This window comes from Lithobates pipiens, unplaced genomic scaffold, assembly GCF_037356315.1.
Source record: "Lithobates pipiens isolate NorthernLeopardFrog02 unplaced genomic scaffold, aLitPip1_a1.2 Scaffold_19, whole genome shotgun sequence".
NCBI lineage: Eukaryota > Metazoa > Chordata > Amphibia > Anura > Ranidae > Lithobates > Lithobates pipiens.
The window spans coordinates 487,448,708-487,470,588 of record NW_027507764.1 but is presented as its reverse complement, the minus strand read 5'-3'; the positions used below and the strand labels follow the sequence as shown (position 1 = coordinate 487,470,588).

The following is a 21,881-nucleotide window of genomic DNA, read 5'->3' as shown; positions in this document are numbered from 1 at the left end:
CCACAGCCTGGAAGGAAGCCTGGAGGGAAGTGCCCAAGGAAGACTAGAGAGTGATGGCCTGGGTTCAGTCTGGTCTGACAGAAGATGCAGCCTCTTGTAGAACCACAGCCTGGGGACATAGATGGCATCTGCTCTTCCTGATCTCTAGGACTTCTGGACCAGACTACTCTCCCTGAGATATGTACTCCTCGGGCCACCAATTTTGCATTTTTGAATTAGATCATGTCTGCCCTGGGGGCCAAAGGCTTCGCCAAATTGACCAGTTTCTCCAGCGTTGCCTTCCTGTTTATTTGTTTGACACCTAAATAAAAAAATGTTTTGGTTGAAGAAATACTTGCGTATGTGTTTTACTTCAAAAAGGACAGTTTATTTGTGAGAAGGCAGGTACACTTCAAACATACAAAGTGAAATGTATAACAAGGGGCACCAACACCAAACAACCTCCTGTAGATTAAAAAAGAAAAACAAAATTAAAAAGATAATAATCGTGTTGAGGTAAGTTGACACACAAAACACACCAAAAAAAATGCAAAGATGAGCAAACTGTCAAAAAAGGAGATGTTGATTAAAAAAACCAACCACAAAAAAAAAAGATTGGGTAGATGTGACGATTTAAAATACTGTATTGCTGAAATGAGTAAAAAGAATAAAGAAATACATTCGGGATAAGTGTGTGTGACTATGAGCATCAAAACAACTTCATTCTTGCAGCATTGTAAAGAACAAGAGAATGCGCTGCATGAAAGAATTTTCAACATTGCAGCGTGACGAATGTGCTATATCGATTACCAGCGGTAGTTTTACCTGAGCGAGCGCTTCCATGTCCGAATTTGATTGTGAGCATGCGTGGCACCTTGTCCGTCAGGACTAGGCTACACATGATCGGACTATGTCCGATCGGAGTATGTTGTTGGAAAATTTTATAGCCAAGTTGGAAAACTTGGTCCATCGGATACTCCAACGGAAACGGTCTGATGGAGCCTGCACACAGTCGAATTATCCGACAACGCGGTCCTATTCGGACATTGTCCATCAGAATGTCCGACCGTGTGTACAAGGGCTTATTCACACAGAATCAGGTCACCTCTTACTCCTCTCCTCAACTGGGGGCAGTACTCTGCACTTTGTATTCATAAAACACAATCAGCCAATATAAAAAATAGGCATCATAGTGTAGCATTTATTAAAAATGTTCACAAGTACAGACCCTTCAAAATATTCCTTAATTTAAAAACCAACAGACATGTAAAACCCCCAACAAAAAACACCAAGCTGCTGTACACTTACATCAATCGCAGCCACTTTCGAAAACCAATGTGGTGGCGTGACATCACACATCTAACTCTGTCCAATGCATTTCATGACACCACACGCCCTCATGGGTCCCTGAGGATGTGTGGTAGCGTGAAACATGTTGGGCGGATTCAGATGCGTTTATGTGCAATTCATGGTGTTAACCAGCCCTTAAAGTGGTTAAAAGGAAAAAGGTTTTTTACCTTAGTACATTTTTTGCATTAAGGTAAAAGAGAATTCAATTTAGCTGCTATCTGCCCAGCCCCCCTTCAACACTTACTTGAGCCCAATCACGATCCAGAACTGTGCAGCTTTCCCCCCTTTCTCTCTCTGCTTTACAAACCATTTAAGCTCACCTAAGTTAAACAACATAGTTCTGTCTCTTCAACATTGTATCAGTTCTGTATTGCAGTTCAGTCTCTGCAGTAGCACAGGACTATCCATAGACAGAGATCTTTCTTAAATTATTTAATTCTCTGGTCGAATGTTCTTAGCCTATATATTTAAAAATAATCTGTTTATTGAAGCTTTTTGAAAAAATAATAAACAACTAAACAGAACAACACACAAGTGGAAACCCACACAGGAGTGGTAAGGTTATGATACATAACAAGAGAACTAGCATACTAGTTTTCCCTTTTATTGGTTGAACTGGATGGACATGTGTCTTCATGCGAGGTGACCACTAGAAACAACGTGAAGAGGCTAACAATTGTCTACATTACATACTGTAAGAAGATCACAATTGGAGTCACAACGAAGGAAAAGGATGTCTCCATACCCAAAGGATCTCACATACAACAGGACAGAGTAAATCAGATATAGGACTTTATGTATACCTCCAAAAGTAATAATACTTTGTTTAAAAGAGTTACATTTTATTTGTATACAAAAAGACATAAAAACATGATCATTCCATATATTATAAAATACATTACAAATCTTGGATCGCTCCAGTATAAGTATCTCTAGAACATCCTATTAGAGGTGTCACAGATGTGTAGAAGTAGGTTTGATGCGTTTCATGGAAATATCGCTTTCTCAGAACCTTGTTGGGCTTTCTTGTTTTCACATATAATACAACGTGAAGTTAATAAAAAAAGAATAACTAATGTGCAAACCAACACACTAACAAAAAAAAGTAAAAGTAAATAATTTGAAAAAAACGGGGCAGCGGTCAACACTCAAATGTGTTCCCACATAACAATGATATAAATAAAAGTAGAGGTGGCGCTACCTCCTAAGTACTTAATAATAGTGCTAAAAAATATAATATAAGTGAACACAGCATTGACTATCTGATAGAGCATAAATAACAATAAAAATGCTAACCCTACTGGGCAGTGATCCCGAATCTCCGATGCTGTGAAAGATCAATAAGAATATTCTAATAATAAGGCAAATAAATGGATATATAAGGGTTTGCCTTACTATAAGTGAGAAACTCACAGCAATTTAGTAAATATACAACATAATAATACCATAATAAAGAATAAAAAACTGTGTCCAAAAATATAATCAAACAAAACACAGTTCATTTAGCAGAGTAACAAGCCAAAGATCAATTCCAATCAATAAAGTGTGTGCGCAAGTGAGATAGTGAGATGATTGATAGAAGAATGTGGAAAAATCCAAGGGCAAATAGACTTCAGCTCTTATACTATTGTGGTCACACTTGCTTCCACCATACAGAATCTACCAGAAGTGTGTTCTAGCAGCTCACCTTAATTAAAGACTATAAGGGTCTAACAGTGCTTTCAATGTGTAAAATCCTCAACGGCAGATCCCAATCTAGTCTCCTCTCCTCAGATCACAGACCAGGGACAAGATGAGTGTGGCAGTGTTAAGATGGTTAATATTAATAGCTCTCCCTCTGTGCTGTACTACTCCTCCTCCAATCTCCATAGTGCAGTAATTTCGTAAAAATGAACTACAAAAACTAGAAATAAACAAAATATTCACATTAATGTCATACACAAACATAATTTCATACAGTAATAGTCAAAAACATGGGTTCAATGGGATATGGTTTCCTCACACCAAACAAACGTATAGTTCTATGGGTAAAAGAAGAGTGAAATATCACCATATGGTTCAATTTTGTAGAAAAAAAGCAGTTGGTGTTTAAAACATCAACACCATTTGACCCTACAAGCATCAACCAAATTAAGAATGAAATCAAAACCTTACAAAGACAACTGCAAAAACTTGCCATTAACAGAAAGCAAAAAAAAACTCCAAAAGCTACACCAAGAGCAGACCTTTTGGATACAACCTAAACAACACAAAACAAACACAACTTCTATAACTCTTGCTTTCAGCAACTTGGAACCCGATCCAGAATCCCAAGGTATCCATTGTGTAAATGCTGACTTGACAGAAAATGTGAATATAACAGAGGAACTCGGAATCATAAATTTGTCAAATCATAAACTTTCTACACCAGAAACAACATTCTCCATTCTGCCCAATCACCAAATTGGATAATTTACAGGTATGGTCAGATATGGAGGAATTCTTTAGGAGACTAAGGCTCAAAGAATATTTTCACCGTAATGAAAGGAATCCTAGGACAATAGGAGGTGACAAAAAGAAAAAGAACAGTAACTTCACATTTCCACAATTACGCAACCCCAAACTGGATACCTATATTGACAGCTTCAGGCTGCAAGTCACATCCCTGATATCCACCCAGCAAAAAATAGAAAGAAAATATTATACAACCTTTCACCACTGGCTAAGAGCTGTACATGATTTGCGCGATAACCAGGTCATAACCATCAAACCAGCAGATAAAGGGGGAGCACTAGTTGTGATGGATACATACAAATATATACAAGAGGGCCAGAGGCAGCTGGCAAATACTACTTACCGTATATACTCGAGTATAGGCCGACCCGAGTATAAGCCGAGGCCCCCAATTTACCCCCAAAAAACTGGGAAACCTATTGACTCGTGTATAAGCCGAGGGTGAGATATGCCTGTCCATCCCTGTGTGTGTGTCCATCCATCCATCCATCCCTGTGTGTGTGTCCATCCGTGTGTGTGTGTGTGTGTGTGTGTGTGTGTGTGTGTGTGTGTGTGTGTGTGTGTGTGTGTGTGTGTGTGTGTGTGTGAGGCCTTGTGTGTCCAGCCTACCTGTGTCCCCAGCCTCCGTCCGGTCCCGAGCCTCCGTCCGGTCCCGTCCCGTCCCGAGCCGAGCCTCCGTCCGGTCCGGTCCCGTCCCGTCCCGAGACTCCGTCCGGTCCCGTCCCGTCCCGAGCCGAGCCGAGCCTCCGTCCGGTCCCGTCCCAGGATCACCGCTCTTCGTCGGCGCCCATTTTCCTGTTCAAATGCCGCGCCTCCCTGTCTGTGATAGGCGGAACACAATTTCCCAGCAGTCTGTGTTCCGCCTATCACGGCCATCCTTTCATCCTCGTCCGTAGTACGAGGATGAGCGGATGTCCGTGATAGGCGGAACACAGGCTGCTGGGAAATTCAGTGTTCCGCCTATCACAGGCGAAGGCGGAGCCGGAGGCGCGGCTTTTGAATTAGAATAGAATGGCCGCTGTCTGTCTGCTCGACACGCTGATCGAGCAGGCAGACAGCGATGACTCGAGTATAAGCCGAGGGGGGCACTTTCAGCCTCAAAAAAGAGGCTGAAAATCTCGGCTTATACTCGAGTATATACGGTACTACAAAAAACTGGATTATGATCCGACCCAGGATTTTCCTAAGCAATTAAAAGGTCTCATTGCGACAATACCAAGCCACCTACATTCAGAACCCATCAATGCAATTACAGATAATCCAGAAATTGGAGACTTCTACATGCTGCCCAAGATTCACAAGCCAGGAAATCCTCGCAGACTCATTATAACAGGTATGAATACACTTACCGAACATATCTCAGGCCTTGTAGAAAACATGTTAAAACCTTTAGTCATGAACACTGCGAGTTTCCTGCAAGACACCACTGATTTTCTGAACAAGCTTAACAATATACAACAATTACCACCAAATACACTTCTAGTTACTATGGATGTAGAATCTCTGTACAGTAACATCCCTCACAAGGATGGGTTGGCGGCATGTCACAGATTCTTATCATCCTCACCAAACCACAAATGCATTGCTGAGGATGTGACACAGCTCATCGAATTCATTCTTACACACAACTACTTCACTTTCAATAATGACATCTATCTCCATACTATGGGTACTGCTATGGGAAGCAAAATGGCATCACAAAATATGCAAACTTATTTATGGCTGACCTGGAGGAAAAATTCCTGAACAGCATACAACAAAAGCCATACAGATACTATCGCTATATTGATGATATCTTCATGATATGGACTGAAGGTGAAGAAAATCTAAACCAATTCTTCTCATTGATCAACACTTTCCACCCATCTATCATGCTAAAAATGGATTATTCGAACATACATATCAACTTCCTAGACACTACAGTATACATCAGGGATCACAAGCTTCACACGTCGATATACAGAAAACCGACTGACCGATGCAGCTATTTTTACAGTTCCAGTTTTCACCCCCAACACACTAAACGGGCCATCATACACAGCCAGGCCATCAGATACCACCAAATTTGTTCAGACCCAGAAAACAGAGATAAACATCTCAGAACACTGGCAGACTCCTGCCATAAGAAAAGTTACAAAAAAACAAATAACTGAGTACCTCTAGTCACCACATACAACCCAGCAATTGAAGGGATCAAAAAGATAATCAAAAATTTACAACCCATTATAACAGATGATGAAACTCTGAAAGGAATATGCCAACAACCCCCATTATTGGCTTTCAGACAATCACCCAACCTCAAACACAAACTAATAAGCAGGAAACTTCACTCTGATTATGAAGTCATAAATAATGGAAGCAAACCCTGCAATAAAAAAACACTAAAAACTATGCAACCAGATCAATCTATCCAAAAGTGTCACACACACAAATGAGACCTTCAATATCATGGGATCTTACAACTGTACCTCCAGTAATGTTGTGTACCTCATCCAATGCAAAAGGTGCAGCAAAGGTTCTTATGTTGGTGAAACACAGAAGTTGCAAGCGAGGATGAATTTGCACAGACATATCATCAAATAACAGAAAGAAGACAGTTTATGCACACCTGTGGGACATCACTTCTGACAACCGGACCACACTATAGAAGACCTCATTGTTTTAGTTCTTAAAGGGAAATTCAGAACTATCCAGGAAAGGAAAACGTTTGAACTAAGAATGATAACTATTTTTGACACAAAATATAATGGCCTGAATTTAGATATTGGTTTCCTTACCCAATATACAAACGTTTTATGACTCCCTCTGTGAATAGCATCCCCCCTCCATTCTATAGCTCTCCCTCTGTCTTATCTCACTAACTCTGCTGCTATCTTTATTACCATTGATTTGTATGTGTTTGTTTTTCTATCTTTTATTTTTTCTCTCTCCTTTCCCTCAGAGATGTGTTTTGTTTGTTTTTTCAGTTTTTATTTTTTATTTTAACATTCTGCTTAAAAATTTGTGAATCAGTACTGCTTGGACCTTAAAGAAGGGGACATACCCCGAAAGCTTGTCCTGAAAAATTGTATGTTAGTGCAAATAAAAAAAGTATCACGGACAGTAATTTTCTCTGTAGAAAAAAAAAACAAAGGAAAAGAAAAGACATAGGGCCTCTAAAAGGAATTCATTAAATGGGTTACCTTGCCAGTTATGCACAAAGAACAGATCATGTGTGGCGTGTGTCTCATGGTGGAACCTGAAGTGTCGATACCTGAGCTCCCTTCTTATATACCGGTCATTGAGGAACCCCACACCAACCCAGAAACTGCCCATGCATCCCGGACTAGGAGCCTGCTAATCAGTGTTCCCAAAGCCCCAGGGGTGGGCGGGTTCCTCCCCACACCCTGTCATATATACACCAAACAAAGGGGACCAGTGAAATGGTAATGGTGGCAGGCCACGCCATATGTAGCCCATTTCCACCGGCCACAGCCGCATCCATGAAAATAGGCCAGAAATGACTTCTACACATCTGTGACATCTCTAATAGGATGTCCTAGAGATATTACTGGCTGATCCTATGCACAAGATTTGTAATGTATTTTTATGATATATGGAATGATCATCTTTTTATGTCTTTGTATACAAATAAAAATGGAATTCTTTTAAACAAGGCATTATTACTTTTGGAGAATGCATAACGTCCCATATCTAATTTACTCTGTACGGTAGCATTTATCTAGGAATGATACCTCCTTGAGTAGCATAACATTAAAAGGGACCACCATCTCTCTCTTGTCACATACAACAGGAGTATAGTAGTGAACTTTAAAGTGTTACTAAACCTAGTAATAGAAAATAGTGAAATACCAAACGTATCGCTGGGTAATGTAGAGGGTAGTCTACGATTGACGCTTCAATCAATTGTCAAATGTTATAAGGCAAACCCAAATATAATTGCAGTGCTAAACTATAACATAAACCATGGTAAATATATCACAAATAATCACGAATATTACATCCTCAGAAGTCCATAAAACATTTGACAATCCAAAATAGTACATTGACCAAATTTCCTCTACCACAGCAAATGTGAATCTCCTCTCATCAGATAGAAGAAATGCACTCTCACTGCACAATAATGAGCAGCAAAAACAGCATTCACAATAGTTTGGGTAGGTATCACTCTTATTCACACAGGATCAGGTCACCTCTTACTCCTCTCCTCAACTGGGGGCAGTACTCTGCACTTTGTATTCATAAAACACAATCAGCCAATATAAAAAAATAGGCATCATAGTGTAGCATTTATTAAAAATGTTCATAAGTACAGACCCTTCAAAATATTCCTTCATTTAAAAGCCAACAGACATGTAAAACCCCAACAAAAAACACCAAGCCGCTGTACACTTACATCAATCGCAGCCACTTTCAAAAACCAATGTGGTGGCGTGACATCACACATCTAACTCTGTCCAATGCATTTCATGACACCACACGTCCTCATGGGTCCCTGAGGATATGTGGTAGTGTGGAACATGTTGGACAGATTCAGATGCGTTTATGTGCAATTCATGGTGTTAACCAGCCCTTAAAGTGGTTAAAAGGAAAACTTGTTTTACCTTATTGCATTCTTTGCATTAAGGTAAAAGAAAATTCAATTTAGCTGCTATCTGCCCAGCCCCCCTGCACTGTGCAGCTTCCCCCCCCCCCCCCCCTTTCTCTCTCTGCTTTACAAACCATTTAAGCTTCACCTAAGTTAAACAACATAGTTCTGTCTCTTCAAAATTGTATCAGTTCTGTATTGCAGTTCAGTCTCTGCAGTAGCACAGGACTATCCATACACTTAGCAGAGATCTTCCTTAAATTATTTAATTCTCTGGTCGAATGTTCTTAGCCTATATATTTAAAACAAATCTGTTTATTGAAGCTTTTTGAAAAAATAATAAACAGCTAAACAGAACACACAAGTGGAAACCCACGCAGGGGTGGTAAGGTTATGATACATAACAAGAGAACTAGCATACTAGTTTTCCCCTTTTATTGGTTGAACTGGATGGACATGTGTCTTTTTTCAACCAGACTAACTATGTAACTATATGTAGTATGCAAGGTGACCACTAGAAATAACGTGAAGAGGCTTACAATCGTCTACATTACATACTGTAAAAAGATCACAATTGGAGTCACAACCAAGAAAAAGGAGTAAATCAGATATAGGACTTTATGTATACCTCCAAAAGTAATAATAATTTGTTTAAAAGAGTTACATTTTTATTTGTATACAAAAATACATAAAAACATGATCATTCCATATATCATTTCATATATTATAAAATACATTATAAATCTTGGATCGGCCAGTATAAATATCTCTATAACATCCTATTAGAGGTGTCACAGATGTGTAGAAGTAGGTTTGATGCATTTCAAGGAAATACCGCTTTCTCAGAACCTCGTTGGGCTTTCTTGTATTCACATATAACACAACGTGAAGTTAATAAAAAAGAATAACTAATGTGCAAACCAACACACTAACATAATAAAGTAAAAGTAAAAAATGTGAAAAAAACGGGCAACGGTCAACACTCAAATGTGTTCCCACATAACAATGACATAAATAAAAGTAGAGGTGGCGCTACCTCCTAAGTGCTTAATAATAGTGCTAAAAAATATAATGTAAGTGAACACAGCAGTTGACTATATGATAGAGCATAAATAACAATAAAAATGCTAACCCTACTGGGCAGTGATCCAGAATCTCCGGTGCTGTGAAAGATCAATAAGAATATTCTAATAATAACGCAAATAAATGGATATATAAGGGTTTGCCTTACTATAAGTGAGAAAATCACAGCAATTTAGTAAATATACAACATAATAATACCATAATAAAGAATAAAAAACTGTGTCCAAAAATATAATCAAACAAAACACAGTTCATTTAGCAGAGTAACAAGCCAAAGATCAATTCCAATCAATAAAGTGTGTGTGCAAGTGAGATAGTGAGATGATTGATAGAAGAATGTGGAAAAATCCAAGGGCAAATAGGTCACACTTGCTTCCACCATCCAGAATCCACCAGAAGTGTGTTTTAGCAGCTCACCTTAATTAAAGACTATATGGATCTAACAGTGCTTTCAATGTGTAAAATCCTCAACGGCAGATCCCAATCTAGTCTCCTCTCCTCAGATCACAGACCAGGGACAAGATGAGTGTGGCAGTGTTAAGATGGTTAATATTAATAGCTCTCCCTCTGCTCTGTACTCCTCCTCTTCATTTATTACTGACCATAAAAGATAAAGGAAATCTCCATAGTGCAGTAATTTCGTAAAACGAACTACGAAAACCAGAAATAAACATATAATCACATTAATGTCATAAACCAGGGATATGCAATTAGCGGACCTCCAGCTGTTGCAAAATTACAAGTCCCATTATGCCTCTGCCTCTGGGTGTCATGCTTGTAGCTGTCAGAGTTTTGCTATGCCTCATGGGACTTGTAGTTCTGCAACAGCTGGAGGTCCGCTAATTGCATATCTCTGACTAAAACATAAAATGACATAAAATTTTATACAGTAATAGTCAAAAACATGGGTTCAATGGGATAAGGTTTCCTCACACCAAACAAAATTATCGTTCTATGGGTAAAAGAAGAGTGAAATATCATTGACCGTATGGTCAAATTTTGTAGAAAAAAAGCAGTTGGTGTTTGAAACCTCAACACCATTGGACCCTACAAGCATCAACCAAATTAAGAATGAAATCCAAACCTTACAAAGACAAATACAAAAACTTGCCATGAACATAAAGCAAAAAAAAAATCCCAAAAGCTACACCAAGAACAGACCTTTGGGATAAAATCTAAACAACACAAAACAAACACAACATCTATAATTCCTGCTATCAGCAACTTGGAACCCGATCCAGAATCCCAAGGTATCCCTTGTGTAAATGCTGACTTGACAGAAAATGTGAATATAACAGAGGAACTCGGAATCATAAATTTGTCAAATCATAAACTTTCTACACCAGAAACAACAGTCTTCTCCAAAGGCCTCACATTCTGCCCAACCACCAAATTGGATAATTTACAGGTATGGTCAGATATGGAGGAATTCTTTAGGAGACTAAGACTCAAAGAATATTTTCACAGTAATGAAAGGAATCCTAGGACAATAGGAGGTGACAAAAAGAAAAAGAACAGCAACTTCACATCTCCACAATTACATAACCCCAAACTGGATACCTATATTGACAGCTTCAGGCTGCAAGTCACATCCCTGATATCCACCCAGCAAAAAATAGAAAGAAAATATTATACAACCTTTCACCACTGGAGCGAAGAGCTGTACATGATCTGCGCGATAATCAGGTCATAACCATCAAACCAACAGATAAAGGGGGAGCAGTCGTTGTGATGGATACAGACAAATATATACAAGAGGGCCAGAGGAGGCTGGCAAATACTACTTACTACAAAAAACTGGATTATGAACCGACCCAGAATTTTACTAAGCAATTAAAAGGTCTCATTGCGACAATACCAAGCCACCTACATTCAGAACTCATCAATGCGATTCCAGATAATCCAGAAATTGGAGACTTCTACATGCTGCCCAAGATTCACAAGCCAGGAAATCCTCGCAGACCCATTATAACAGGTATGAATAGACTTACCGAACATATCTCAGGCCATGTAGAAAACATGTTAAAACCTTTAGTCATGAACATTGTGAGTTTCCTGCAAGATACCACTGATTTTCTGAACAAGCTTCACAATATACAACAATTACCACCAAATACACTTCTAGTCACTACGGATGTAGAATCTCTGTACAGTAACATCCTTCACAAGGATGGGTTGGTGGCATGTCACAGATTCTTATCATCCTCACCAAACCACAAATGCACTGCTGAGGATGTGACACAGCTCATCAAATTCATTCTTATACACAACTACTTCACTTTCAATAATGACATCTATCTCCATACTATGGGTACTGCTATGGGAAGCAAAATGGCATCACAAAATATGCAAACTTATTTATGGCTGACCTGGAGGAAAAATTCCTGAACAGCATACAACAAAAGACATACAGATATTATCGCTATATTGATGATATCTTCATGATATGGACTGAAGGTGAAGAAAATCTAAACCAATTCTTCTCATTGATCAACACTTTCCACCCATCTATCAAACTAAAAATGGATTATTCGAACACACATGCAACTTCCTAGACACTACAGTATACATCAGGGATCACAAGCTTCACATGTCGAAATACAGAAAACCGACTGACCATTGCAGCTATCTTTAGAGTTCCAGTTTTCACCCCCAACACACTAAACGGGCCATCATACACAGCCAGGCCATCAGATACCACCGAATTTGTTCAGACCCAGAAGACAGAGATAAACATCTCAGAACACTGGCAGACTCCTTCCATAACAAAGGTTACAAAGACAAAACCATCAACAACAGCATAAACACAGCCTTGAAAACCCGAAGAGGAAATCTCCTCCAATGCACAAAAAACAGAAAAAAACTAATAACCGAGTACCTCTAGTCACCACATACAACCCAGCAATTGAAGGGATCAAAAAGATAATCAAAGATTTACAACCCATTATAACAGAGGATGAAACTCTGAAAGGAATATTCCAACAACCCCCATTATTGGCTTTCAGACAATCACCCAACCTCAGACACAAACTAATCAGCAGGAAACTTCACTCTGATTATGAAGTCATCAATAATGGAAGCAAACCCTGCAATAAAAAAACACTACAAACTATGCAACCAAATCAATCTATCCAAACACACACAAATGGGACCTTCAATATCATGGAATCTTACAACTGTACCTCCAGTAATGTTGTGTACCTCATCCAATGCAAAAGGTGCAGCAAAGGATCTTATGTTGGTGAAACACAGAAGTTGCAAGGGAGGATGAGTTTGCACAGACATACCATCAAGGAACATAAAGAAGACAGTTTATGCACACCTGTGGGACATCACTTCTGACAACCGGACCACACTATAGAAGCCCTCAATGTTTTAGTTCTTAAAGGGAATTTCAGAACTATCCAGGAAAGGAAAACGTTTGAACTAAAAATGATAATTATTTTTGACACAAAATATAATGGCCTGAATTTAAATATTGGTTTCCTTACCCATTATACAAAAGTTTTACGACCCCCTCTGTGAATAGCATCCCCCCTCCATTCTATAGCTCTCCCTCTGTCTTATCTCACTAACTCTGCTGCTATCTTTATTACCATTGATTTGTATGTGTTTGTTTTTCTCTCTCTCTCTCCTTTCCCTCAGAGATGTGTTTTGTTTTGTTTTTTTTGTTTTTTTTATTATTATTTGTTTTTTTAACATTATGCTTAAAAAATTGTGAATCAGTACTGCTTGGACCTTAAAGAAGGGGACATACCCCGAAAGCTTGTCCTGAAAAATTGTATGTTAGTGCAAATAAAAAAAAGTATCACGGACAGTAATTTTCTCTGTAGAAAAAAAAACAAAGGAAAAGAAAAGACATAAGGCCTCTAAAAGGAATTCATGAAATGGGTTACCTTGCCAGTTGTGCACAAAGAACAGATCATGTGTGCCGTGTGTCTCATGGTGGAACCAGAAGTGTCGATACCTGAGCTCCCTTCTTATATACCAGTCATTGAGGAACCCCACTCCAACCCAGAAACTGCCCATGCATCCTGAGCTAGGAGCCTGCTGATCAGTATTCCCAAAGCCCCAGGGGTGGGCGGGTTCCTCCCCACACCCTGTCATATATACGCCAAACAAAGGGGACCGGGGAAATGGTAATGGTGGCAGGCCACGCCATATGTAGCCCATTTCCACTGGCCACAACCGCATCCATGAAAATAGGCCAGAAATGACTTCTACACATCTGTGACATCTCTAATAGGATGTCCTAGAGATATTACTGGCTGATCCTATGCACAAGATTTGTAATGTATTTTTATGATATATGGAATGATCATTTTTTTTTTATGTCTTTGTATACAAATAAAAATGGAATTCTTTTAAACAAGGCATTATTACTTTGGGAGAATGCATAACGTCCCATATCTAATGTACTCTGTACGGTAGCATTTATCTAGGAATGATACCACCTTGAGTAGCATAACATTAAAAAGGACCACCATCTCTCTCTTGTCACATACAACAGGAGTATAGTAGTGAACTTTAAAGTGTTACTAAACCTAGTAATAGAAAATAGTGAAATACCAAACGTATCGCTAGGTAATGTAGATGGTGGTCTACGATTGACGCTTCAATCAATTGTCCAAGCAATAATATCACCCACTAAATAACAGTCTCCTGAAGGAGAGCAAACACATCCGCCATAACTGATTCCTTTTGACCGAAGCCTCCAAGCCACCAGTGGTTCCCGCATGCATGCACGGGAGTGACATCATCGCGGCGCTGTGATTGGCCAGAGCCAAGATAGTAACCCCCGGGAGTGATGTCGCTGACCGGTGCTGTGTAAGGGCCCCGCAGTGAGGGCTTCGATCTTCGAGTATTACATAATGAGCTAGTTTGATATGCATACTAGCTCATTATGCTTTTGTCTTGCAGCTGTAAAAAAAATTTTTTTTCAAAGTGGGTTTACAACCACTTTAACAGTTGCTCCTAATAGAAAATAATCTTAAGAACATTTGACCAGAAGAAGTAAAGAAGTAAAAAAAAGTTCAGGAATATTCCTTTATCCCATTGTCTTCCAAATCAATGTTCACTACAACTGTATGACTATATCGGTTCTGATATCACTGTTTTACTAACCTGGCAGCTTATTATTCTAAATAGGAAACCTTCATTTTGTTTGTAAATATTAAAGATTCTAACTATCAGCAATAATAAGTTCTTACATTTAAAGAACACCTGTCATTTCTGATCCATCATGGCAGCGCCTGTTAGCAGACATCCAATCACCTGCTGTTGCCACGTCCCATTAGCAGGTCAGAGGAGGAGCCGCTGTGGGACAGAGATGACAGTTGCTCTTTGAAAATTATGATTTAGATCAAGTTGATTTACATCAAGCCTTTTTACTGATGATTCAAATCATGATTTAAATCGTGATTTAAATCTACTTGATTTAAATCAAATCCACCCTGGGGTCAGTTAGCAGTATAGTCAGTGTTTATCTGGTGCTCCAGATGGAGTAATTCTTAGGGGTATACTCACGGCCTTTCACCATTGCAGCCCTGATTGAAAAGATTACAGCCCTGCCTTGGTCCAATCAGATGCCAGTGACATCACTTCCTGTTGTAAGGTCTATGCTGGTCAGTGTTGAGCTTCCGGGTTCCTTTGCTCCTGGAGAAACACTGTGATCCATTCCAGCCAACTGCTCAATCCTTTTCAGCTATCCGGAATGGCGGTGGGACCTACAGAGCCATGTGGAATGCCAGTACTGCACTTTACTTGATGAGCATGCATCTTCTATCATCTTGTAGGTTTTTTTTAACTCATCCTATTAAAGTCATCATTTTATTATTACACTCAGGTGGGCGCCTCCCCCACCCTGTTTTTTCCTTACCCTGGGGTCAGTGGATGGACTAGTACCCCAAGGGCCAGATAAAGGCAAGCAAAGGTCACATCCGGTCCCCAGGCTGCAGTTTGGAGGCCACTGTTCTATATTGTTAGGCTACTTTCCTGAAGCTGAAACTCGTTTGGCCATATAATGCGAAGAGAGGACTCATTGGAAAAGACAATGATGCTGGGAAATGTGGAAGGAAAAAGGAGCAGAGGACAAAAGAAAACAAGATGGATAGATAGTACTATCAAAACAATGAATATAAAGTTAAGCAAGCTCTGGGAAGCAGTGGAGGAAAGAAAAGATTGGCGCACTATGGTCCATGAGGTCACAAAGAGTTGGACATGACTAAATGACTGAACAACAACACAATGAAAAAGGGCACAATTCCTCCCACTGATACCAACAATGGGGCACAATTCATCCCATTGACAACAAGGATGGGGCACTATTCATTCCATTCATATCAACAGTGGGCACTATTCCTTCCACTGAAACCAATGATGGGGCACTAGTCATCTACTGACACCAAAGATAGGGCATTGTTTACCCCACTGGATGCCAGGATATTTTTTACTCCCACTGGCCCTAGTCTGGCCCCCTGAAGTCTGAAGGATAGTAAAATGGCCCTTTGTTTAGAAATTTTGGACACCCCTGCTATAGGATAAGAACATTTGATTAGCAGAGGAAACAAGGGTGACATCTGCACTGTATAATAGAGGGATGTATTTATAAAGAAAATGGCAGAGCTATTTGTTCTGTGAAACTGCTTGTACATTTGTTTTGTGCGAATGGGGGCAAAAACAAACGTTATAAGGCAAACTCAAATATAATTGCAGTGCTAAACTATAACATAAACCATAGTAAATATATCACAAATAATCACGAATATTACATCCTCAGAAGTCCATAAAACATTTGACAATCCAAAATAGTACATCTACCAAATTTCTCTTACCACCATGCTAAAATTTTCACCAGATAAAAGAAATGCACTCTCATTGCACAATAATGCTGCCAGAAGATGATCAGCAAAAACAGCATTCACAATAGTTTGGGTAGGTATCACTCTTATTCACACAGGATCAGGTCACCTCTTACTCCTCTCCTCAACTGGGGTCAGTACTCCGCACTTTGTATTCATAAAACACAATCAGCCAATACAAAAAATAGGCATCATAGTGTAGCATTTATTAAAAATGTTCACAAGTACAAACCCTTCAAAATATTCCTTCATTTAAAAGCCAACAGGCATGTAAAACCCCAACAAAAAACACCAAGCCGCTGTACACTTACATCAATTGCAACCACTTTCAAAAACCAATGTGGTGGCGTGACATCACACATCTAACTCTGTCCAATGCATTTCATGACACCACATGTCCTAATGGGTCCCTGAGGATGTGTGGTAGCATGAAACATGTTGGGCGGATTCAGATGCGTTTATGTGCAATTCATGGTGTTAACCAGCCCTTAAAGTGGTTAAAAGGAAAACGTTTTTTTACCTTATTGCATTCTTTGCATTAAGTTAAAAGAAAATTCAATTTAGCTGCTCCCGGCCCAGCCCCCATGCACTGTGCAGCTTTTCCCCCCTTTCTCTCTCTGCTTTACAAACCGTTTAAGCTCACCTAACTTAAACAACATAGTTCTGTCTCTTCAACATTGTATCAGTTCTGTATTGCAGTTCAGTCTCTAGCACAGGACTATCCATACACTTAGCAGAGATCTTCCTTAAATTATTGAATTATCTGGTCGAATGTTCTTAGCCTATATATTTAAAAAAAATCTGTTTAATTAAGCTTTTTGAAAAAATAATAAACAACTAAACAGAGCACACAAGTGGAAACTCATGCAGGGGTGGTAAGTTTATGATACATAACAAGAGAACTAGCATACTAGTTTTCCCCTTTTATTGGTTGAACTGGATGGATGTAACTATATGTAGTATGCAAGGTGACCACTAGAAACAACGTGAAGAGGCTTACCATCGTCTACATTACATACTGTAAGAAGATCACAATTGGAGTCACAACCAAGAAAAAGGAGTAAATCAGATATAGGACTTTATGTATACCTCCAAAAGTAATAATACTTTGTTTAACCACTTAACAACCGCCCATTCCCGATTAACGGCTTCAGGGCGGTTGTTTAACTCTGAGAGGCCGTTAATTAACGGCCTCCCAGAATTCTGCTCTCGCGCGCCCCCTGGGGCGCGCACACGAGAGCATCCGTGACCGCTGGGTCCAGTGGACCCGGCGCATCACGAATCACGGTAAACGGCCGCTCATCGCGGCCGTTTACCACGTGATCGCTCCGTCAAATGACGGAGTGATCACTTGTAAACAAGCCGGCGTCATGTTATGACGCCGGTTCCTCCCTCCCCTCTCTGTACCGATCGGTACAGCGGAGGGGGAAGAGATCGGTGTCAGCAGCGATGTGGGCTGCATCTGCAGTGCCCACATCGCTGCTCACCGAAAATTAACCCCTCAATTCCCTGCAAATACTCTGCATTACTCTGCAATTCCCTGCAAATACTCTGCATTACTCTGCAATTCCCTGCAAATACTCTGCATTACTCTGCAATTCCCTGCAAATACTCTGCATTACTCTGCAATTCCCTGCAAATACTCTGCAATGCCCTGCAACACTCTGCATTGCCCTGCAACACTCTGCATTGCCCTGCAACACTCCGCATTGCCCTGCAACACTCCGCAATGCCCTGCAACACTCCGCAATGCCCTGCAACACTCCGCAACGCTCTGCAATACCCTGCAACACTCTGCAACACTCTGCAACACCCGCCAATACCCTGCAACACTCTGCAATGCTCTGCAACCCCCGCCGATACCCTGCAACACTCTGCAATGCTCTGCAACCCCCGCCAATACCCTGCAACACTCTGCAATGCTCTGCAACACCCACCAATACCCTGCAATGCTCTGCAACGCAGTACTCTGCAACACCATGCTCTGAGATACCCAGCCATAGTCGGTGATACCCTGCAATACCCAGCCATAGACATCTCCCGCCGCCCTCCGCCCTCCGGTGCTTCTACCGAATCGCTAATACGATCAAAGCCAGAATCTTTTTTTTTTTTCAGGCTTCCCAGCTTAGAGGTGAGATGTGGGTCTTATTGACCCCACATCTCACTGTAAAGAGGACCTGTCATGCCATATTCCTATTACAAGGGATGTTTACATTCCTTGTAATAGGAATAAAAGTGATCAAAAAAATTATTTTTGGGGAAAAAAATGTCAAACTAAAATAAATAAAGTAAAATGAACAATAAAAAAAAATGTTTTTTTAAAAGCGCCCCTGTCCCCATGTGCTCGCATGCAGAAGCGAACGCATGCGTAAGTCCCGCCCACATATGAAAACGGTGTTCAAACCACACATGTGAGGTATCGCTGCGAACGTTAGAGCGAGAGAAATAATTCTAGCCCTAGACCTCCTCTGTAACTCAAAACATATAACCAGTAAAAAAAATGTAAATCGTCGCCTATGGGGATTTTTAAGTAGCGACGTTTGCCGCCATTCCACGAGCGTGTGCAATTTTGAAGAGTGACATATTAGGTATCTATTTACTCAGCGTAACTTCATCTTTCACATTATGCAAAAATTGGGCTAACTTTACTGTGTTTTTTTTTTTTTAAGCACAAAACAGTTTTTTTTCCAAAAAAAAGCATTCGAAAAATTACTGCGCAAATACCGTGCGAGATAAAAAGTTGCAAAGACCACCATTGTATTCTCCAGGGTGTTTGCTAAAAAAACATATATAATGTTTTGGAGTTCTATGTAATTTTCTAGCAAATAAATGATGATTTTTACATGTAGGAGAGAAATGTCAGAATTGTCCTGGGTGCTCCAGAACACCTGATGGCGCTCCATGCATGTTGGGCCTCTGTATGTGGCCACGCTGTGTAAAAGTCTCACACATGTGGTATCACCATACTCGGGAGTAATAGCAGAATGTGTTTTGGGGTGTAATTTGTGGTATGCATATGCTGTGTGTGAGAAATAACCTGATAATATGACAATTTTGTGAAAAAAAAAAAAAAAAGTAAAAAGAATCTTGATTTTGCAAAGAATTGTGGGAAAAAATGACAACTTCAAAAAACTCATCATGCCTCTTACTAAATACCTTGGAATGTCTTCTTTCCAAAAAGGGGTCATTTGGGGGGTATTTGTACTTTTCTGGCATGTTGGGGTCTCAAGAATTGAAATAGGCCGTCAGTACTTCAGGTGTGATCAATTTTCAGATATTGGCACCATAGCTTGTGGACTCTATAACTTTCACAAAGACCAAATAATATCCACCAATTTGTACTTATTTTTACCAAAGATATGTAGTAGTATAAATTTTGGCCAAAATTTATGAAGAAAAAATTACTAATCTGCTAAATTTTCTAACAGAAACAAAGAAAAATTCGTTTTTTTACAGAATTTTCGGTATTTTTTCTTTTATAGCACAAAAAATAAAAAACCCAGCGGTGATTAAATACCACCAAAAGAAAGCTCTATTTGTGTGAAAAAAAGGACAAAAATTTCATATAGGTCCAGTGTTGCATGACTGAGTAATTGTCATTCAAAATGCGAGAGCACCGAAAGCTGAAAATTGGTCTGGTTATTAAGGGTGTTTAAGTGCCCAGTGGTCAAGTGGTTAAAAGAGTTAAATTTTTATTTGTATACAAAAATACATAAAAACATGATCATTCCATATATCATTCCATATATTATAAAATACATTATAAAATCTTGGATCGGCCAGTATAAATATCTCTAGAACATCCTATTAGAGGTGTCACAGATGTGTAGAAGTAGGTTTGATGCATTTCAAGGAAATACCGCTTTCTCAGAACCTCGTTGAGCTTTCTTGTATTCACATATAACACAACGTGAAGTTAATAAAAAAGAATAACTAATGTGCAAACCAACACACTAACAAAATAAAGTAAAAGTAAAAAATTTGAAAAAACCGATGCCGCCGTCAACACTCAAATGTGTTCCCACATAACAATGATATAGATAAAAGTAAAGGTGGCACTACCTCCTAAGTGCTTAATAATAGTGCTAAAAAATATAATGTAAGTGAACACAGCAGATGATTATATGATAGAGCATAAATAACAATAAAAATGCTAACCCTACTGGGCAGTGATCCCGAATCTCCGATGCTGTGAAAGATCAATAAGAATATTCTAATAATAACGCAAATAAATGGATATATAAGGGTTTGCCTTACTATAAGTGAGAAACTCACAGCAATTTAGTAAATATACAACATAATAATACCATAATAAAGAATAAAAAACTGTGTCCAAATATATAATCAAACAAAACACAGTTCATTTAGCAGAGTAGCAAGCCAAGGATCAATTCCAATCAATAAAGTGTGTGCGCAAGTGAGATAGTGAGATGATTGATAGAAGAATGTGGAAAAATCCAAGGGCAAATAGGTCACACTTGCTTCCACCATCCAGAATCCACCAGAAGTGTATTCTAGCAGCTCACCTTAATTAAAGACTATAAGGGTCTAACAGTGCTTTCAATGTGTAAAATCCTCAGTGGCAAATCCCAATCTAGTCTCCTCTCCTCAGATCACAGACCAGGGACAAGATGAGTGTGGCAGTGTTAAGATGGTTAATATTAATAGCTCTCCCTCTGTGCTGTACTACTCCTCCTCTTCATTTATTACTGACCATAAAAGATAAAGGAAATCTCCATAGTGCAGTAATTTTGTAAAAACGAACTACGAAAACCAGAAATAAACATATATTCACATTAATGTCATAAACCAGGGATATGCAATTAGCGGACCTCCAGCTGTTACAATACTACAAGTCCCATTATGCCTCTGACAGCTACAAGCATGACACCCAGAGGCAGAGTTTTGCTATGCCTCATGGGACTTTTAGTTCTGCAACAGCTGGAGGTCCACTAATTGCATATCTCTGACTAAAACATAAAATTATATAAAATTTCATACAGTAATAGTCAAAAACATGGGTTCAATGGGATATGGTTTCCTCACACCAAACAAACTTATAGTTCTATGGGTAAAAGAAGAGTGAAATATCATTGACCATATGGTTAAATTTTGTAGAAAAAAAGCAGTTGGTGTTTGAAACCTCAACACTATTGGACCCTGCAAGCATCAACCAAATTAAGAATGAAATTGAAACCTTACAAAGACAACTACAAAAACTTGCCATGAACATAAAGCAAAAAAAAACTCCAAAAGCTACACCAAGAACAGACCTTTTGGATACAATCTAAACAACACAAAACAAACACAACATCTATAACTCCTGCTATCAGCAACTTGGAACCCGATCCAGAATCCCAAGGTATCCATTGTGTAAATGCTGACTTGACAGAAAATGTGAATATAACAGAGGAACTCGGAATCATAAATTTGTCAAATCATAAACCTTCTACACCAGAAACAACAGTCTTCTCCAAAGGCCTCACATTCTGCCCAACCACCAAATTGGATAATTTACAGGTATGGTC

General features: G+C 39.3%; 1 protein-coding gene across 3 annotated transcripts in view; it reads right to left on the bottom strand.

Moving 5' to 3' along the window:
• LOC143997381 (carbonic anhydrase 13-like) overlaps window positions 1–21,881 on the bottom strand; it is a 107,598-nt gene that overhangs the window by 72,552 nt on the left and 13,165 nt on the right. Inside the window, exon 1 of one of the 3 annotated variants that reach the window (XM_077492969.1) lies at window positions 3,017–3,155. The exons of the other annotated variants lie outside the window; for them this stretch is intronic. The gene's annotated coding sequence lies outside the window, so the exon portion shown is untranslated. Of the gene's footprint in view, window positions 1–3,016; window positions 3,156–21,881 lie in introns of those variants that run through there. 3 annotated transcript variants of the gene reach the window in all.